Below are 20,281 nucleotides of genomic sequence, written 5' to 3' on the forward strand. Positions count from 1 at the left end.
TATCTGAAATTATTGTCTCTTGAAGCAAGAACTGCCACACTGTTCCTTCGACTCATAGTTATTTTCTTTTTTTATTATTTTGTTTGTTTGTTTTTTGAGACAGAGTTTCGCTCTTGGTTGCCCAGGCTGGAGTGCAGTGGCGTGATCTCGGCTCACTGCAACCTTCGTCTCCCGGGTTCAAGTGATTTTTCTGTCTCAGCCTCCCAAATAGCTGGGATTACAGGCACCTGCTACCATGCCCAGCTAATTTTTGTATTTTTAGTAGAGACAGGGTTTCACCATGTTGGCCGGGCTGGTCACGAACTCCTGACCTCAGGTGATTCACCCGCCTTGGCCTCCCAAAGTGCTGGGATTACAGGCGTGAGCCACCATGCCGGGCCTCAACTCATATTTCACTAGTCAAAGTAACTCATAGCAGATACATTCCTTCCCTAGTGGGGAGAACTGCAAAGTCACATGGCAAAGGGTGTCAAGGTAAAATTTGGATACAGAGTATGAAAAACTAAGAATCCTCATCCAGTCTACCTAACTGACCTTGTGTTCTTAAAAAAGTGACAAGTTGTGAATAGTGTTGCAATGAAAAGATAAATAAAATCAAGTGACACGATCTTTGACATATTTGACATACCGTAGTAGCCCCTAAAGTAATTGGAGAAAAACATGTGTGTCTTACGGTGAGGATAGATCTAAGGGCTATGGCTAGATTAAAAGCGTACCAAAAGAACTCTCAGATAGTCATATAGTTTTACATAATTCAGTCATCCCTTCTCTCTGTTAAACTTAACTTTTTCTCAGTACATCTAAAATAACTTCAAAAAGATATGTTCTTCCTCACCTACTTCTAACTTGTTTTAAAGAACATAATTTCAGATGTAGTGTAAATATTGACCTTTAAACATAGAATTTATATTACTTTGTTTGGCTGGGTGCAGTGGCTCACACCTATAATCCCAGCACTTTGGTCATGAAGTCAGGAGTTCAAGACCAGCCTGGCCAACATGATGAAACCCCGTCTCTACTAAAAATACAAAAAAATAGCCAGGCTTGGCCAGGCGCAGTGGCTCACAGCTGTAATCCCAGCCCTTTAGGAGGCCGAGGTGGGCGAATCACGAGGTCAGGAGATGGAGACCACCCTGGCTAACACCCCGTTTCTACTAAAAATACAAAAATTAGCCAGGCATGGTGGCGAGCACCTGTAGTCCCAGCTACTCAGGAGGCTGAGGCAGAAGAATCGCTTGAACCCAGAAGGCAGAGGTTGCAGTGAGCCGAGATTGTGCCATTGCACTCCAGCCTGGGTGACAGGGTAAGACTCTGTCTAAATAAATAAATAAATACATAAAAATAGAAGTTATATTACTTTTTGAAGTGTATCTACTGGAATCTAAATAGCATAGGGTTTTGGTATATTCCATCATTCATCAAACAACAGAGAAAATAACACTCTTCTTCAATAGACAGACATTTTATGTAATTTATTTTCTTTGAAAAAATTTTTCATTCCTTTTCCCCATAAAATTGGATTTTAATGTGTGTTCAAAAGTCTTTTATTAATCATCTTATATTTCTATCCGCAAAAATATGTCTATGAAATGAAATTATTTTAAATTGTTTTTATTTCCTGTAATCTTAAAGTTCTAAATGGTCAATGTTTCTTCTGGATTAAATGATCACTACAGTTAGTAGTAGTAAACAAACAATCACAAAAAGTAAATATACTTTAAAAAAATAATTCTTAAACGTTGTAAGAAAAACAATTATGAGAGAATTGAAACTCTTGGTCCAGGTCCAGGGACACCTGGAAGCTGACCCTGAATTTACTTTCTTGCAAAATTAGTTCTCAAAATGTACTAAGTTACAGTAAGTGTAGAATGTTGTGTGGACCATGCTTTTTGCACCTGAAGTGTATCTGGTTGTCTAGGCTATTTGTTGTATAACCTTTCATTGATGTGGTATAGCTGCCCCCAAATAATGTTATTTATGGCTGGGCATGATGGCTCATACCTGTAATCCCAGAAACTTGGGAGGCTGAGGCGGGCGGATCATGAGGTCATGAATTCGAGACCATCCTAGCCAACATGGTGAAACCCCGTCTCTACTAGAAATACAAAAATTACCCAGGTGTGGTAGCACGCACTTGTAATCCCAGCTACTCAGGAGGCTGAGGCAGGAGAATCGCTTGAACTTGGGGCGCAGAGGTTGCAGTGAGTCAAGATCGGGCCATTGCACTCCAGCCTGGGCAACAGAGTGAGACTCTGTCTCAAAAAAAAAAAAAAGTTATTTATTAAGTTATACACACCCTGAGGAACAATATGACTAATAGGTTATGAAAAGTCAAAGAGCAGATAGTTGAAGGGCTTCCCAGTGTCAAGGTGGTCCATCTTGCTTTACCTTCATCTCTTGTAACTGAGCATGACTCATGAAATGACAAGTCTTGGAAGCTATGCTTGGGATATTGTAAGGCCTTTTGCTCAAAACAGTGCTTGCTTGCATGCTGAACTACAAAGGTCCTGCGTCCTTTGAATAAGATAAGTAAACTGGTATTGAAACTGCATTGTTTGGAGCCAGGTGAGGTGGCTCACATCTGTAATCCCAGCACTTTGGGAGGCTGAGGTAGGTGGATCATCTGAGGTCAGGAGATGGAGACCAGCCTGGCCAACATGGCAAAACCCTGTCTCTACTAAAAATACAAGCCAGGTGTGGTGGCGGATGCCTGTAATCCTAGCTACTTGGGAGACTGAGGCAGGAGAATTGCTTGAACTGCAAAGGTGGAGGTTGCAGTGAGCCGAGTTTGCACCATTGCACTCCAGCCTGGGCAACAAGAGTGAAACTCTGTCGAAAGAAAGACAGAAAGGAGGGAGGGAGGGAGGAAGGGGGGGAGGGCGGAATGGAGGGAAGGAAGGAAGGAAGGAAGGAAGGAAGGAAGGAAGGAAGGAAGGAAGGAAGGAAGGAAGGAAGGAAGGAAGGAACTGCATTGTTTTGTTAGTCTTTCCATCAATCCAGATTTGTATCAAAAGTGGCGATTGATTCCAATGCTTTGGGAGTAATGAAAAAGAAAAGTTAAATTAAAAATAAAGTGGCGATTGATACGAAGACCTCTTACCCCACAGAGGCAAAACTCTCATGTTGTAAGAAGATGAACAGGGAACAGATAATTTTGATGCCTGAAAGATTGCTTAACCATCATGTTGTTTGATATGACTCCATCCAAGAATTGCTCTTATCAGTGAAATTTTAAAAAACTTTGATCTGATTCACTAAGAACTGATTAAATGGGTTGAAAAAAGAGAAGCAAGCGAAGCAGGGAAAAACTAAAAATACTATCCCGTGGTCATTTCTTATGGCTTTGTTGGAAATGAAAGCATTGACAAAGAGAAGGTAAAAGAAAAGCCAAGAGCTCTAAGCCTAGGAAAATCTGATCTTCATAGCGGCCCTAGTACCTGTAAGGGGCAGGGAGGGACAACATAGTTAAATCACACTGCCACCCCACTGAGATCCTTCCCTAATCAAACTAGCCAAGATCCCAATAGGGGCATGCAAGGCATTACAGAAGACCAGCATTACAGTATAAAGAAGCTGAGTAATTTTGTTGAAAAATACCAGCAACTGCTTAAGAAATCCTTGTGATCTTGGATCCTCAGATAAAATGATCAGGATGCCAAAAATGTAATTGTGGACTCTGCATAATGAAGCAGTGTGCATGGAATGAGCATCTATATTATGGAAACAAATTGGATCTAATGAGTCCTTCTGTCATTCCTGAACTTAACACTAGCAGCTGAGTTAGTGGGTACTCCAATATGGAAGTAAAACATTACCAGAAATACTTACCTTAGTGAAATGGATGTTGTGTGGATGCTGATGGCTTTTTAATAAAATGCACAGGGTTCAGCATCAAATCCATGTAAACCTTTGGCAATGGGGCCAGTCATGGTGGTTCACGCCTGTAATCCTAGCACTTTGGGAGGCCGAGGAGGGTGAATCATCTGAGGTTAGGAGTTCGAGACCAGCCTGGCCAGCATGGTGAAACCCCATCTCTACTAAAAATACAAAAAAGTAGCCGGGCATGGTGGCAGATGCCTGTAATCCTATCTACTCAGGAGCCTGAGGCAGGAGAATCACTTGAACCTGGGAGGTAGAGGTTGCAGTGAGCTAAGATGGCACCATTGCACTCCAGCCTGGGTGACAGAGCGAAACTCCATCTCAAAAAAAAAAAAAAAAAAAAAGCTTTGGCAATGTTGAACTTTACCTGGGCATCATACTCCTGGAAAATAGCAATAATTTAAAAGTCCCTCCACTCTTTTGTGGTCCTGGAAATGGCTAACTGCAAAAATCCACCCTTCCCTAAATGTCTTATTTACCTAAGACAAAGACAATACAGGCTCTCCAAATTATCCCATTATTTTGTCTCAAAAATGATTAGATGAACTGTTTGCACTGACCAGTCTGGACAAAATGCCTGCTAATCTGACTTGACCAAACTCTAGTTAGGCTTCTCTTTTCCCCTCAGGCTCCTGAACTTTGGCCTATCGTTGAGTTTAAACAAGCATTAGAATGTGGAACAACTTCCTTAATGACCCTTCCAGAATTAGCTGACTGCAAAGAAAAATTGTCCAATGTGCCACTCTCTGATTCCATTTCCCCCATACTTTGTTCCTTCTAACCTTGTTTGCTCCAGTGGAGTATTCTTTCACAATAGCTTTCCCCCTGCCACCCCCATTACATAAGTCTTTTTGAAAAAGGCCTTTCTTTAAGTATGGATTTGTTCTTATTTGACTCCTTGTAGCAGAAATAGGTAGAATGGAATAGAGGGGGTTTTATTATAGTGATTTCATTCAATTATGTGAACTCTTTCTGAAGTATATGCCAAAACCCACATAGTTACTGATTATCAAAAGTTGATTTTTAATAAAATTTGATGTGTCAACTTTTTCAGCTCTCTTTCAGTTTTGTTGAAAGCAAAGAATTGGAAAACATCTAACTTGCAAAAGATGCATTACTCCATCATCAGAGTCATCCACTTCCTCATTGGCCAACACTAATATTTAGAAATGTATCCCTCCTGGAGCCCTGGAGGTTTCTCCTCCCATAAGCAATGCACCATAGTGGGTGTATATAAGTAGCAGGAGCTTGGATGTAAATGGGAAGCTGAAAGAGTAGGACTGGGTAACATCTGAGAGTTAGCATGATAGAAGATCTCTTTTAAGAAAAAGCATAGACAGAAGTTGAGAATCTAGAAACTCATTTGCTTAAAACTAACTGCCAATGGTCTCCATTCTCTGTCTGCATCAGAGCTGCCATTTTGCTGTTGCCACTGGCTGCTGTTGAAAGAGCCTCCTGCTTCAGGTTCACCATCAGCATGAATCAAGAAAAGGTGGCCAAATTTCAGGCTCAGATCCAGAACGGAGATAAGGATACCTTCCCTTGCAGAAAGAAGATAACGTATAGAATAGCAACAGCTGATGTCAAAAAAACCTGTTTTCTTTTTTAAAATAGCGGTAAGTAATTATTACTGGAATGGAATAGATAAACCTAAATAGATAAACTTAAATAGAGGTAAAGGGGTAATCCCAGGACTCAGGTGTGCCTCTCTTATAGCATTATAATTACTCATCATGCAAAAGCCAAAACAGTCTCAGCAGTGCTCCCTGGAATATTAAGGCAGCTGGACACTGACAATGTTACAAGTTCTAGGAAGTTAGACAAATAGTAAGTATTGAATAGCAAAACATGAAAACTAGGAGACTAGGGCCGGGCGCGGTGGCTCAAGCCTGTAATCCCAGCACTTTGGGAGGCCGAGACGGGCGGATCACAAGGTCAGGAGATCGAGACCATCCTGGCTAACACGGTGAAACCCCGTCTCTACTAAAAAATACAAAAACCTAGCCGGGCGAGGTGGCGGGTGTCTGTAGTCCCAGCTACTCGGGAGGCTGAGGCAGGAGAATGGCGTGAACCCGGGAGGCGGAGCTTGCAGTGAGCTGAGATCCGGCCACTGCACTCCAGTCTGAGCGACAAAGCGAGACTCTGTCTCAACAAAAAAAAAAAAAAAAAAAAAAAGAAAACTAGGAGACTAGTGGCTCTGTCCTCAATTACTGGCTTTGCATTTCCTTTATTATTTTTTGGATTTTAAGCTTGCATACGCTTACTTAATAATTACATGTCAACCTTATCCTGTGTCCTAACTCCTCTTACTAGCACTGCAGAATTGTGTCTTTTCAGCAAGGTTGAAATTGTGAATGCCCTTTTTGCCCCTAACAACTATGTCAAGATATAATTCACATGCAATACAATTCACCCATTTCAATATATTTTGGCTAATTCATTATTCATTTACAAATTGTGGTAAAGTATATATAACACAAAATTTGCCATCTTGGCTATTTTAGGTGTATAGCTTAATTAATGATATTCACAATGTTGAGCAGCCATCACCACTATTTACTTCTGAAACTTCAACATGCCCAAAATAAACTCTAATTATTAAGCAATAACTCCCCAACCTCTGATAATCTCTAATCTACTTTTGTTACTGGAAAGGGGTCCCGATCCAGACTCCAAGAGAGGATTCTTGGATCTCATGCAAGAAAGAACTCAGGGTGAGTCTAAATTAAAGTGAAAGCAATTTATTAAGAAAGTAAAGGAGTGAAATAATGGCTACTCCATAGGGGCTGCTGGTTGCCCATTTTTATGGTTATTTCTTGATGATATGCTAAACAAGGGGTAGATTATTCATGTCTCTCATTGTTGTACCATATAGAATAACTTTCTGACGTTGTCATAGCATTTATAAGTTGTCACAGCGCTGGTGGGCGTGTACCAGTGAGGATGACTGGAGGTCACTCTTGGTACCATCTTGGTTTTGGTGGGTTTTAGCTGGCTTCATTACCATAACTTGTTTTTTATCAGCAAGGTCTTTATGACCTGTATTTTGTGCTGACCTCCTATTTCATCCTATGAATCAGAATGCCTTAACTGTCTGGGAATGCCACCCAGTAGGTCTCAGCCTTATTTTACCCAGCTCCTTTTCAAGATGGAGTTGCTCTGGTTCCAACGCCTCTGACATTTCCCACCTTCCTTTTGTAAGAGAACCATTAATCCTAAAGGCTGCAGAGGGACAAAGATCCATTTTCTGTAACTTCTTTATGCTGAATAGGGGCGATGATATTCCTGCCTAACTATTAGGGTCTTTTGTGTTTAGGGTAGAGAGGAGTTTAGTTAGAAAGCATTGGGCTGGGCATGGTGGCTCACACCTGTAATCCCAACACTTTGGGAGGCTGAGGCAGGTAGATCACCTGAGGTCAGGAGTTTGAGACCAGCCTGGCCAACATGGTGAAATACTGTTTCTACTGAAAATATAAAAATTAGCCAGGCATGGTGGCAGGTGCCTGTAATCCTAGCTACTCAGGAGGCTGAGGCATGAGAATCGCTCAAACCGGGGAGGCACAGGTTGCAGTGAGTTAATATTGCACCACTGCACTCCAGCCCGTGCAACAGAGTGAGATTTTTGTCTAAAAAAAAAGAAAAAGCAGTGGTATGTTGAGGGCCATTTATAACTTTTGAATTCCAACAAAAGGTGATATTTGGAAGATTAATAAGTGTTTCAGAAAACGTTGAGCAAGCTTATTTTGCATTGCTGTACAAAGAGTACAAGAGCAATATATTTCACAACAGTAAAGCAACATAAGCAAAATTATCCCAAGTAAACTAAGTTAGAAGGCTTTCTATGAACTGGGCAACTGTTAGAACCAAGCTGATATGGGGTTGCTAGATGATTCCAGTATGTGCCCAGAACTAGATATTGATTCAGATTTTGACATTACCCATCCCTCTTGTTTCTTTTGAGAAGCAGTTAGAGATTACTGGTTGATTTTCAGGAATAAGCAGAGTCAGTTTAACTTGCAGGAAAAAAAATTTTAAAGTGACTGATGAGACTAGAACTTAATAACAAATGTACCACAGTTCTTGAAACATAAGTTTTCTTTCTCCAGTTTCCCATTTTTATTAAAGACAAATTATGGTAAGACCGACTTGCTTTATTATACTTGGCCTGATTATTTGTATAAAGTGTAGCAAGAATAATTATTTTTCACATAAGCTTTTTGTAAATTGGCTTTGATGGAAATCTGTTCCATAGAAGGAATCTTAGATAAGATTTTTTTTTTTAGAGCCGAGCCCTGCCATGGGTTTGTATCCTTAAATACCTATGAGTTGGGTAAATTCCTCTCCTCTTGAGGTTCCAGGATAACTTGGGGCTCCTGGGCCTGTTAGAAAGTGACATTCTTCACTTACCACAGGTCAGAAACCCTACAGGGGCTGTGTAGGTAAGGTTTGAGGCCGCTTCTCCCAAGGGATTTTATTGGCTCTATAAGTTAAGTTTAATTCCTTAAAGGAAAACACACCATTCCAGTTAAAGCCTTGGTAAAATAACCAGTTTTTCCAATTGCGTCCTGTTACAAAAGAAAACGGATTTTTATTGCACTTATGCAAATAACTATATTTGTCCCCTATTGCATGCCCCTATTGGGATCTTGGCTAGTTTGATTAGGGAAGGATCTCAGTGGGGTGGCAGTGTGATTTAACTATATATTGCCATAAATTAAGAATACTTACAAATTGTTTCCATATTTTGGAGAAATCAGGTAGAGAGAAACAAATATGCCCCACATTTTGTTTACAGGAGTATACTTAATTGTTAAAAGCTGTAAATAGCTTCTATTAGTTTAGTCCATGCAGTTAATTCCTGTTTGATATTTATGAACATTTCAGCTTTCCATGAGTCCTGAAAGTTTTTTCCTCTATTTTAATATTACAGTATTCACAGTTATTAGAAACCTGAATTTAAGAGCACCTGTTAGAGTCTTATAGCTGATTATAAACCATTTTTTAAAAGAGGAATTAAACAAGACAACAAGTGTCTATGGATGACAAAATGTCTTAGGACAGCCACAGTTAAAAACACAATTGACAGAGAAATTTAGTTACCTCTGTGGCATACAATGATTTTATGTAACAATTATAATTATTAATAATATACGCTAAGTTATATTAGAATTATTTTGGAACACATACCAATAACAGATTTATACAAATATAGCCCAAAGAAACTAAATATTATTTTATATTTGACAGTGCTTCCTGTATGATTTTTATACAAAATAAGCCAAATGTCACTTTTACATTAGTATACTATTACTGTCAAATCCAGTTTTTAATAAAACCTTATAGACAAATGTATTTAATTTTAGTCAGTTTGATCATAAGGTAAGATTTTTATAAACCTCTTTTATAACCCTTTACAATGTTTGTTAAAGAGCAGAGTATAAGCAGGTTTTTGCTTTAAGAGAAACCTGTTGTGCTTTTATTCCAATGTTTAGTTTCCCAAAAAAACTGCATAATATCCCTTTAACTTGAGCCAATATGTTCACACACAGATTTTTTTAATAACTTTTTTTAAATAAAATGTTTACAACTTGTTTAAACCTTTAGAACTTTCCTATTTCACTTAAAACAATCCTTTAAGGCCGGGCGCGGTGGCTCAAGCCTGTAATCCCAGCACTTTGGGAGGCCGAGACGGGCGGATCACAAGGTCAGGAGATCGAGACCAGCCTGGCTAAATACGGTGAAACCCCGTCTCTACTAAAAAATACAAAAAACTAGCCGGGTGAGGTGGCGGGTGCCTGTAGTCCCAGCTACTCGGGAGGCTGAAGCAGGAGAATGGCATAGACCCGGGAGGCGGAGCTTGCAGTGAGCTGAGATGCGGCCACTGCACTCCAGCCTGGGCGACAGAGCGAGACTCTGTCTCAAAAAAAAAAAAAAAAAAATCCTTTAACACTTTAGGCAAAAAAATGTACATGCCCATGTCTTTTAATAAGCTTTTACTAAAAACAAAGTTTACTTTTCTTACACACCTTGCATGTAAAACTGTTTCTTCAGTAGTCACAAATACACATTACACTGTTAACTCTTAGTGACTTTTACTTTTGGTGAAAACTTTGGTAAGTTCAGGCTTTTAATTAGGTATGGAACCTAGGACAGCAGACAGAAGTGCAGATAAGGTCTGATTCTTTTTTTTAGCATTTAATTTTATGTGTCCCAGGCCTTACCTAGCTGTAAAGCAGACAAGTTGTACAGTTACAAGTTATAGTGGCATTTTATGATGCATTTAGGAGGCCCAATTACCTTTAAATTATACAACATTTTTTGCATAAATTATCTTTTATAATTTTTTACAACTTACACAGACCATTTATAACATGCTTGGACTTTCTGACTTGTCCTAAACATTCCTCTTGTCAAACAACCATTTTACTTTAGGATAAGAATTTACCATACAAGATCCTTTGTTATATAAAATCTTTTTCTTTATAACCTTCTTTGCATAGCTGGGGGCATGGCTAATCCCACATGTCCCCAGGCCTCATCTAGAATGTAATGCTTTAAAATGAATTGAGGCTGGACATGGTGGCTCAGGCCTGTAATCCCAGCACTTTGGGAGGCCAAGCAGAGTGGATCACTTGAGGTCAGCAGTTGGAAACCAGCCTGGACAATGTGGTGAAACCCTGTCTGTACTAAAAATGCAAAAATTAGCTGGGCATGGTGGTATGTGCCTGTAATCCCAGCTACTTGGGAGGCTGAGGCAGGAGAATCACTTGAATCTAGGAGGTGGAGGTTGCAGTGAGCTAAGATTTTGCCACTGCACTCCAGCCTAGGCAACAGCACAGAATTCTGGCTTAAAAATAAATAAATAACATAAAATAAACTGCACAATTTTTAAAAGTTAAGCAGTTTATGACCTGCCACTCGGCTTAGCACCCAGTATCAAACTGGCAAGGCTCAAACTTGCCCCCTGTTGGGCCCCATCATCATTAATCCAACCTCTGACCAGGAGTTTCAACTTGTGATCTCTGGGCCAGGTGGTGACCCTGAGTAATAGAAAAAATAAGAAAGGGAAAGGAGAGAGAGAAAAGCCTTGCTGTGGCTGGATGGGGAAGATGAAGATCTCAGAGATTTCAGAGAAAGACCCACCCATTCCAGTGACACTGAATCAAAAGTTCAGGTGGCCTCTTGTCCGCTGTGAAGGGATATTTCTCAGCAGTCCCATTCACTCTTAAGTTTCCCCTTTTAGGGAAGAAAAAGCTCCTGTTCATGCCTAATCCTGTCACCCATAGCTGTCAGCAAAGAGTGCAAGGAAGATTATTTGAAAGAGAATAGCAGTTAATAGTGTCAAACCCATTCTTAACCAAGAAGGACTTTACTGAGAGAGGCCTCTAACTCCCTAAATCTTAGAAGGGATAACTCCTCATCTGGGCCTCTAACCCAAGGTTGGTTAAGAGTTCTTGCCTTTTATTAAGATGGGTCTCTAACCCACTCTGTTTTAGGAGAGACTCTAACTCCCCTAAGTTGTACCTCTAACCCAATCCCATCCTTTACTTGGGTTCCCCAATTACCAAAGCTGGCCAATTAGTGCTAAAGTCTATTTCCTTTGGGTTGAGAAGTATTTTCAGTATTGTCCCTTTTGTGGTTCATGAGAAAGATGTTATCAGACCCCACCACTTACCCAGAGTTAGCCTTTGGGTTGGGGGTTTCCACACTAGGTCCCATCTGGGTCACCAGAAAGATGTTACTGGAAAGGGGTCCCAATTCAGACCCCAAGAGAGGGTTCTTAGATCTTGCACAAGAAAGAATTCAGGGCAAGTTCATAAAGTAAAAGCAAGTTTATTAAGAAAGTAAAGGAATAAAATAATACTCCATAGACAGAGCAGCCCTGAGGGCTGCTGGTTGCCTGCTTTTATGGTTATTTCTTGATGATATGCTAAACAAGGGGTGGATTATTTATGCCTCCCCTTTTTAGGGCTCGGCGCAGTGGCTCATGCCTGTAATCCCAGCACTTTGGGAGGCCATGGTGGGTGGATCACTAAGTCAGGAGATCGAGACCATCCTGGCTAACGCGGTGAAACCCTGTCTCTACTAAAAATACAAAAATTAGCTAGGCATGGTGGCGGGTGCCTGTAGTCCCAGCTACTTGGGAGGCTGAGGCAGGAGAATGGCGTGAACCCAGGAGGCAGAGCTTGAGGTGAGCCAAGATTACACCACTGCACACCAGTCTGGGTGACAGAGCAAGACTCCATCTCAAAACAAAACAAAACAGCAACAAAAAAAAAAACACACATACATCCCAAAACCAAGTGGCTTACAACAAGAATTCCTCTTTTATTTTTTTTTGGGGGGGGGATCTTGCTCTGTCTCCCAGGCTGGAGTACAGTGGGATGATCTCAGCTCATTGCAGCCTCTGCCTTGCTGGTTCAGGTGATTCTTCTGCCTCAGCCTCCCGAGTAGCTGGGATTACAGCATGTACCACCATGCCCAGGTAATTTAAGAATTTATTTTTCTTTTATTCTGAGATAGAGTTTCACTCTTGTTGCCCAGGCTGGAGTGCAATGGTGCCATCTCAGCTCCCCACAACCTCTGCCTCCTGGGTTCAAGCGATTCTCCTGCCTCAGCCTCCTGAGTATCTGGGATTACAGGCATGCCCTACCACGCCCAGCTAATTTTATATTTTTAGCAGAGATGGGGTTTTTCCATGTTGTCAGGCTGGTCTTGAACTTCTGACCTCAGGTGATCCACCTGCCGCAGCCTCCCAAAGTGCTATGATTACAGGTATGAGCCACCATGCCTGACCAAGAATTTATTTATCTTTCTGGCAGGCCTGTAGGTCAGCTAATAATTGTGCCTCAGACTGACACTCAGATGCCTAGGCTCCAGGGTTCAGGTTGTGCTCATACCTGTTTCTTGAGTCTTATTCTGGGGCCCAGGCTGAAGAAGCGGTGGGACATGGTGTTCTTATGAACAATGGCAGGACTAGGAGAGCTCTGTCAAACCAAGAGCCAAGTCAAATATATTCAAGGTCTCTCTCCTGTCTATTCCATTAGTATTCCATTGGCCAGAGCAAGTCGCAGGGCCAGGCCCAAGAAGTATAATCTCCTCACAGTAGAAGGGAGAGGGGAGTGGATATTCACTGAACAATAAGCCAAACTACTGATAAACCTATCAATCATGCTCGTGTTATTAGGTTGGTGCACAAATCTTACATTGGTGTTTTGGTTATACTTACATCAATGTTATCCATATGCAAGAAATTACATATATATTCTCTCTTCACTCCCTTTTCAACACATAAGGTAACATTCAATACAAATACCTAATGTAACAGGTCATCTTTAAAATAAATTGTTTCCTGCCAGCAGACGTGTGCTTAATAATAATAATAATAATAATAATAATTTATGAGAGATTTGGGGCTTTCCCACCTTCTTCTTTAATTCAAGATTGCTGTCCCATACATCATTGATAATTGTGCTTTCTGCTGACATAGTCTGATTCAACACTTCAAGTTTGTCACCACAGAGTTTTGATATTGAACACTTGATTTGGAAATTCTCACAATTGAAATTGTTGGAAAGGATGAGATTTTTAAAAGGAAAGTGAACGGGAATGTCCAAAAGGAGAAATTTAAGGGGAAAAAAAAAAACTTCAGAGATGTTGAGATGACTGTGAATCTTCAGCACTCCTACATGTTTTACTCCTGTGTGCCAGGATTATCTTTCTAGGAATGCCTGGTGCAAGGAGACAGCCCTGGAGAGCTAAAGACAGGGACTTCCCCTGAAGCAAATGTATTTGCATTCCTAGATAAATAAAGATCAAAACGGTAACTTTCACCAAGAGATTTATAGACATCATTCCCCAGAAATGTTTGCTCACATTCCAGTGTAGAATGTTTCTCTCTGAAAGGGAGGATGGGCAGATTTGCCTGCAGCCCTATGCAAAATGTGAGCCTCCTAAACTCAGACTTCACCTCCTGTATTGCACCTGAAAGCATCTATAAGTACCCTCTGGTCCTCCCTATGTTGCCTTATGGGAATTGGGGCTCAGGGAACCCAAGCTCTGAAGTCACCTTGGCTGCTGCTTTTGCTGTGAGTACATGTCTTTGTCTCTGACTCAGAGGTCTCCTGTTTTCTGACACGATGTATATAAAAATTTGTGGGCCAGGCATGGTGGTTCATGTCTGTAATTCCAGTACTTTGGAAGGCCGAGGTGGGTGGATCACCTGAGGTCAAGAGTTCGAGACCAGCCTGGCCAACATGGTGAAACCTCATCTCTACTAAAAATACAAAAAATTAGCTGGGCATGGTGGCAGATGCCTGTAATCCCAGCTTCTCTGGAGGCTGAGGCAAGAGAATTGCTTGAACCCAGGAGGTGGAGGTTGCAGAGAGCCGAGATCACACCATTGCACTCCAGCCTGGGCGACAGAGCAAGACTCTGTCTCAAAAAAAAAAAAAAAAAAAAAAAAAAAAAAAAAAATTGTGGCAGGGTAACTTGTTAGCTTGCAAGTAGCAGAAAATCTCAGACTTTTCAGTTTCTGACTTAACAAGAAGGACTTAAGAAGAGTCAGGAAAAAATGTGAATAAGCTGAGGTATCTGTCCCATCCTTGAGTGACCGGGTTACTCTCTTAGTTTAAGAGGATTTATGGAACTGAAGGCAGAAATGTGAGAGGGCAGGTAGTTTGCTGTGTTTCTACTCAGTGACATAAGACATAAAACATACGTCCTCAATTAAAAAATAAAGCATGGTCCCTGCCCACATAATGGTTTTATTCAGATAATACAAGGGGCAAACACTTATAAGAAAAAAAAAAAAAAGGTTTTTGAAACTTCCAGGGAGATAGTGACTCCAGTGCCAGGTTGCTGCTGGGGGAAGAAAACAATGAGAGGAAGCAGCTGGCACCAAAAATAAACCAGTACTCACTAAAAGGAATAATTTCCTTTTCATTGGAAAAATGGCCCATTCCAGGTCTGGGGCAGAGAAATGTCCAATAAAAATAAATCTGGACTTAAGGAGATCATTTTTTTAAAAATTATTTTATTTTATTATTATTATTATTTGAGATGGAGTCTCACTCTGTCACCCAGGCTGGAGTGTAGTGGCATGATTTCAGCTCACTGCAACCTCCGCCTCCTGGGTTCAAACGATTCTCCTGCCTCAGTCTCCCAAGTAACTTGGACTACAGGTACTTGCCACCAAGCCTGTCTAATTTTTATATTTTTAGTAGAGACGGGGTTTCACCATGTTGGCCAAGCTTGTCTCAAACTCCTGATCTCAGGTGAGCCACCCGCCTTGACCTCCCAAAGTGTTGGAATTACAGGCATGAGTCATCACACCCGGCCTATTTTTAAAGTTTTATTTATTTATTTATTTTTGAGACTGGGTTATGAGACTGGCTTGTATTTTTGGTAGAGATGGGGTTTCACCATATTGCCCAGGCTGATCTTGAACTCCTGGCCTCAGATGATCCACCTACCTTCGCCTCCCAAAGCGTTGGGATTAGAGACGTGAGCCACTGCAACCAGCCTAGGGAAATAATTTAACTAGAGAGAAAGACTATTGTAATAGTGTATTAGTCCATTCTCATACTGCTATGAAGAACTGCCCGAGACTGGGTAATTCATAAAGAAAAGAGGTTTAATTGACTCACACTTCTGCATGGCTGGGCAGGCCTCAGGAAACTTACAATCACGGCAGAAGGCACCTCTTCACAGGGAGGCAGGAAGGAGAAGTGCTGAGCAAAGGGAGATCTCGTGAGAACTCACTCATTATCATGGGAACAGCATGGGGGAACCACTCCCATGATCCAGTTACCTCCACCTAGTCTCTGCCTTGACACATGGGGATTATGGGGATGACAATTCAAGATGAGATTTGGGTGGGGACACAAAGCCTAACCATATCAAATGGGGAGAGCACGCTGAACTCAGAAATGTATAAGCATCTCAAACTCAAACAGAAAAAAGGTTCTTTTTAGGGTAGAGGAGAGGAAGCAGATATAAAAGCCTCTTTTAAGGGGAAGCTAGGTAAGTAAGAAGAAATGACCAGTAGATCTGACAGGAAAGTGGGTGTGATGTGATCAGCTGACTCCCAGGAGAAGCTGATAAAGGGGCATGCTCTACTTCTTTTTGCTTAGATATGGAGGCAAGCAGAGTTCAGGAGCCCATAGGAAAAAGAGAAGGCTTTGGTTAAGACAAAGCAGAGGGTAGGAAATGGGCAATTGTGAATGCTTAGTTAGAAAATACAAGCTGGGCACAGTGGCTCACACCTGTAATCCCAGCACTTTGGGAGGCCGAAGTGGGGGGATCACGAAGTAAGGAGATCGAGACCATCCTGGCTAACGTGGTGAAACCTCGTCTCTACTAAAAATACAAGAAATTAGCTAGGCATGGTGACATGTGCCTGTAATCCCAGCCACTCTGGAGGCTGAGGCAGGAGAATCACTTGAATCTGGGAGGCGGAGGTTGCAGTGAGCCGAGATGGTGCCACTGCACTCCAGCCTGGGCGACAGAGCAAGACACCATCTCAAAGAAAAAAAAACAAAAACAAAAAAAAGAAAAGAAAATATAAGGTATGCCTGGAACATCTTGTTGTGTCCCTAAAATTAGATTTTCTAATTACAAATGATGACTCTACCACTTGCAGTTTGTTAAAATGAGTCCCCTAAAATTACATACACATAGACAGATGTTAAGACAAATACTATGAAATTAACAGTGATTGAGTCTAGGTGAAGGACATGTAGCTAATTCATTGTATTATTATTTCATTTATTTATTTTTTTAAGATGAGGGTCGGCCGGGCGCGGTGGCTCAAGCCTGTAATCCCAGCACTTTGGGAGGCCGAGACGGGCGGATCACGAGGTCAGGAGATCGAGACCATCCTGGCTAACACGGTGAAACCCTGTCTCTACTAAAAAATACAAAAAACTAGCTGGGCGAAGTGGCGGGCGCCTGTAGTCCCAGCTACTTGGGAGGCTGAGGCAGGAGAATGGCGTGTACCCGGGAGGCGGAGCTTGCAGTGAGCTGAGATCCGGCCACTGTACTCCAGCCTGGGCGACAGAGCATGACTCCGTCTCAAAAAAATAAATAAATAAATAAAATAAAATAAAATGAGGGTCTTGCTGCATCGCCCAGGCTGGAGTGCAGTGGCACAATCATAGCTCACTACAACCTTGAACTCCTGGGCTTAAGTCATCCTCTCACCTCAGCCCTGCAAAATTCTGGGATTACAAGAGTGCACCACTGTGCCTGGCTTCCATTGTACTTTTTAAATTTTTCCTTGCATTTGAAAGTTTATAAAAATAAAATGTTGGAGGAAAATACACACAGAAAAGACATATTTTACAAGAAATGTCAAGTGCTTAGGAATAAACCTAACAAAAGGCATATAAACCCTTTTTTGGATAAAATTATAAAACCTTATTGAGCTGCATTAAAGAAAACCTAAATAAGTTGAGAGACATACCCTATTTTTGGATAAGAAGGATCAACATCTCCAGCTGATTCTAAAAGTATTGTGGAATTGCTCACAGTCTTTCTTTTCAACTTGAACCTGGCAGAATGGCACTGGCAAAGAAAGGAAGGATGAAGAAGGGCCATTTTGCCATCCACAGATGGTGACCTAAGAATACTGCCATCAGCATTGACAATTGCATCCATGCAGTGAGCTCCAAGAAGCATACCCCTCAAGCTGTCTAAGATATTCAGAAATTTGCCATAGGGTGATGGGGACTCCAAATGTGTGGATGGACAGCAAGCTCAAGGAAGCTGTCTGGGCCACAGGAATAAGGAGTGTCCCAGACTGTCCCCATATGCATTGTCCAGAAATGTAATGAGGATGAAGATTCACCAAACAAGCTCTCTACTTTGGTTACTCATGTACCTGTCACCACTTTAAAAAATCTACAGTCAATGTGAATGAGAACAAACTACTGATTGTCAAAGTTATAAAACCACCTAAATAAACAATAAAAATTGTTGTACAAGAATAAAGGGCCAAGCATAGTCAAATACTCTGTTTGCAAAATTTAGTAGGCCGGGTGCCCGTGGCTCACACCTGTAATCCCAGCACTTTGGGAGGCCGAGGTGGGTGGATCACGAGGTCAAGAGATCAAGACCATCCTAGCCAACACTGTGAAACCCCGTCTCTACTAAAAATACAAAAATTAGCTGGGCGGGGTGGCGTGTGCCTGCAGTCCCAGCTACTCGGGAGGCTGAGGCAGGAGAATTGCTTGAACCTGGGAGGTGGAGGTTGCAGTGAGCCGATATCGCACCATTCCACTCCAGTCTGGATGACAGTGCAAGACTCTGTCTCAGAAAAAAAAAATTATATTAGCTATTGGAGTTTTTTTTTTTTTAAAGTAGGTCTATGAAACAGAAATGAAAACTGAGAATGAAGTCCCACGCATACACAGAAACATGACTGGGGTGGAACGCCACCACAGATCAGAGGAGAAAGGATGGCTCTTGGGAAAATGGTTCTGCAACAACAGCAACAATAACAGAGTTTGAGAGAATTAAAACCCTAAATGTAAAAGGCAAAATTATAACAACTTTTAGAAGCCAAAATAGGAAAATATTTTAAGACGCTAGAGGGGGAAAATATTTATTTATTTATTTATTTTTTTTTTTTATTTTTTTTTTTTGAGACGGAGTCTCACGCTGTCGCCCAGGCTAGAGTGCAGTGGCGCGATCTCAGCTCACTGCAAGCTCCGCCTCCCGGGTTCCCGCCATTCTCCTGCCTCAGCCTCCTGAGTAGCTGGGACTACAGGCGCCCGCCACCGCGCCCGGCTAATTTTTTGTATTTTTAGTAGAGACGGGGTTTCACTGTGGTCTCGATCTCCTGACCTTGTAATCCGCCCGCCTCGGCCTCCCAAAGTGCTGGGATTACAGGCTTGAGCCACCGCGCCCGGCCGGAAAATATTTATTAAACAATGTGTGAAAAACACAGGACAAAGGAAAGGACTGAGAAATAGAACTGCAATAACTGAAGAGCATCTATTTATCAAAAGATACCATAAAGTAAATGAAAGACGATGCCAAAGAAAATGAAATGACAAACAAAAAGAAGATATCTGCATATCATATCACTGGAAGGATTATTATCCAGAATATATTTTATTTAACTTCAAGAAAAATGGAAAAATAAATACACACAAAAATGCGCAAAAGGCAATTCATAGATAGGACTCACAAATGTATTTTTAAAAGTTCAGGTAGGGTGTGGTGGCTCACGACTGTAATCCCAGCACTTTGGGAGGCTAAGGCGGGTGGATCAGAAGGTCAGGAGTTCAATGTATTGTTGAGAAATACATATACGCTATAAAGATTATAGTGTACACTCCAGATTGGTGGTGCAATCATAGTTCACAGCAGCCTCAAACTCCTGGGCTCAAACACTCCTCCTGCCTCTGCCTCCCAAGTAGTTAAGACTACAGCATGCACCATCATGCCTGGCCAATTTTTCACGTCTGTATAGAGAACGGATCTTGCTATATTGACCAGGTTGATCTTGAACTCCTAGTGTTGTGCAGTCTTCCTACCTTGGCTTCCCAAAGTGCTGGGATTACAAGCATGAGCCTGGCCAGTTTATTTTCTTTCTTTCTTTCTTTCTTTCTTTTTTTTTTTTAGACAGGGTCTCACTCTATTGCCCAGGCTGGAGTGCAGTGGCATGATTATGGCAGGCGCCTGTATTCCCAGCTGCTAGGGAGGCTGAGGCAGGAGAATGGTGTGAACCCGGGAGGCAGAGCTTGCAGTGAGCCGAGATCGTGCCACTGCACTCCAGCCTGGGTGACAGAGTGAGACTCCATCTCAAAAAAAAAAAAAACAAACAGATTTTGGAGGTTTGGCGGGAGCGATGGCCCATGCCTATAATCCCAGCACTTTGGGAAGCCGAGGTGGACAGATCACGAGATCAGGAGTTCGAGACCAGCCTGGCCAACCTGGTGAAACTTCGTCTCTACAAAAAATACCCAAAAATTAGCTGGGCGTGGTGGTGGGCGCCTGTAATCACAGCTACTTGGGAGGCTGAGGCAGGAAAATCGTTTGAACCGGGGAGGCGGAGGTTGCAGTAAGCCGAGATCATGCCATTGCACTCCAGCCTGGACAACAGGGCAGGACTCCGTCTCAAAAAAAAAAAAAAAAAATTGGAGGTGAGATGTTTAACATTTTAGAACACTTTGAGGGATGACAAAGCCCAAAGTTGCACTGTCCAGCAGAAACAGAATGTGAACTACATTTGTAATTTTGAATTTTCTAATAGCCACATTTTCTTAAAAAAAAAAAAAAGTGAAAAATCTAGGCAGAATGGCTCATGCTTCTAATCCCAGTACTTCGGGAGGCTGTGGTGGGAAGATTGCTTGAGTCCAGGGCTTCAAGATGAGCCTAGAAAATATACTGGGAC

General features: G+C 41.7%; 1 long non-coding RNA gene across 1 annotated transcript; it reads left to right on the forward strand.

Moving 5' to 3' along the window:
- The first annotated feature begins 2,934 nt into the window (after positions 1 to 2,934).
- On the forward strand, positions 2,935 to 18,489 carry LOC139356818 (uncharacterized). The gene is made up of 2 exons (XR_011609247.1): positions 2,935 to 5,495; positions 17,439 to 18,489. It is a non-coding gene; the product is annotated as an uncharacterized lncRNA (long non-coding RNA).
- The last annotated feature ends 1,792 nt before the right edge of the window (positions 18,490 to 20,281 follow it).

This window comes from Macaca nemestrina, chromosome 10, assembly GCF_043159975.1.
Source record: "Macaca nemestrina isolate mMacNem1 chromosome 10, mMacNem.hap1, whole genome shotgun sequence".
Taxonomy (NCBI): Eukaryota; Metazoa; Chordata; class Mammalia; order Primates; family Cercopithecidae; genus Macaca; species Macaca nemestrina.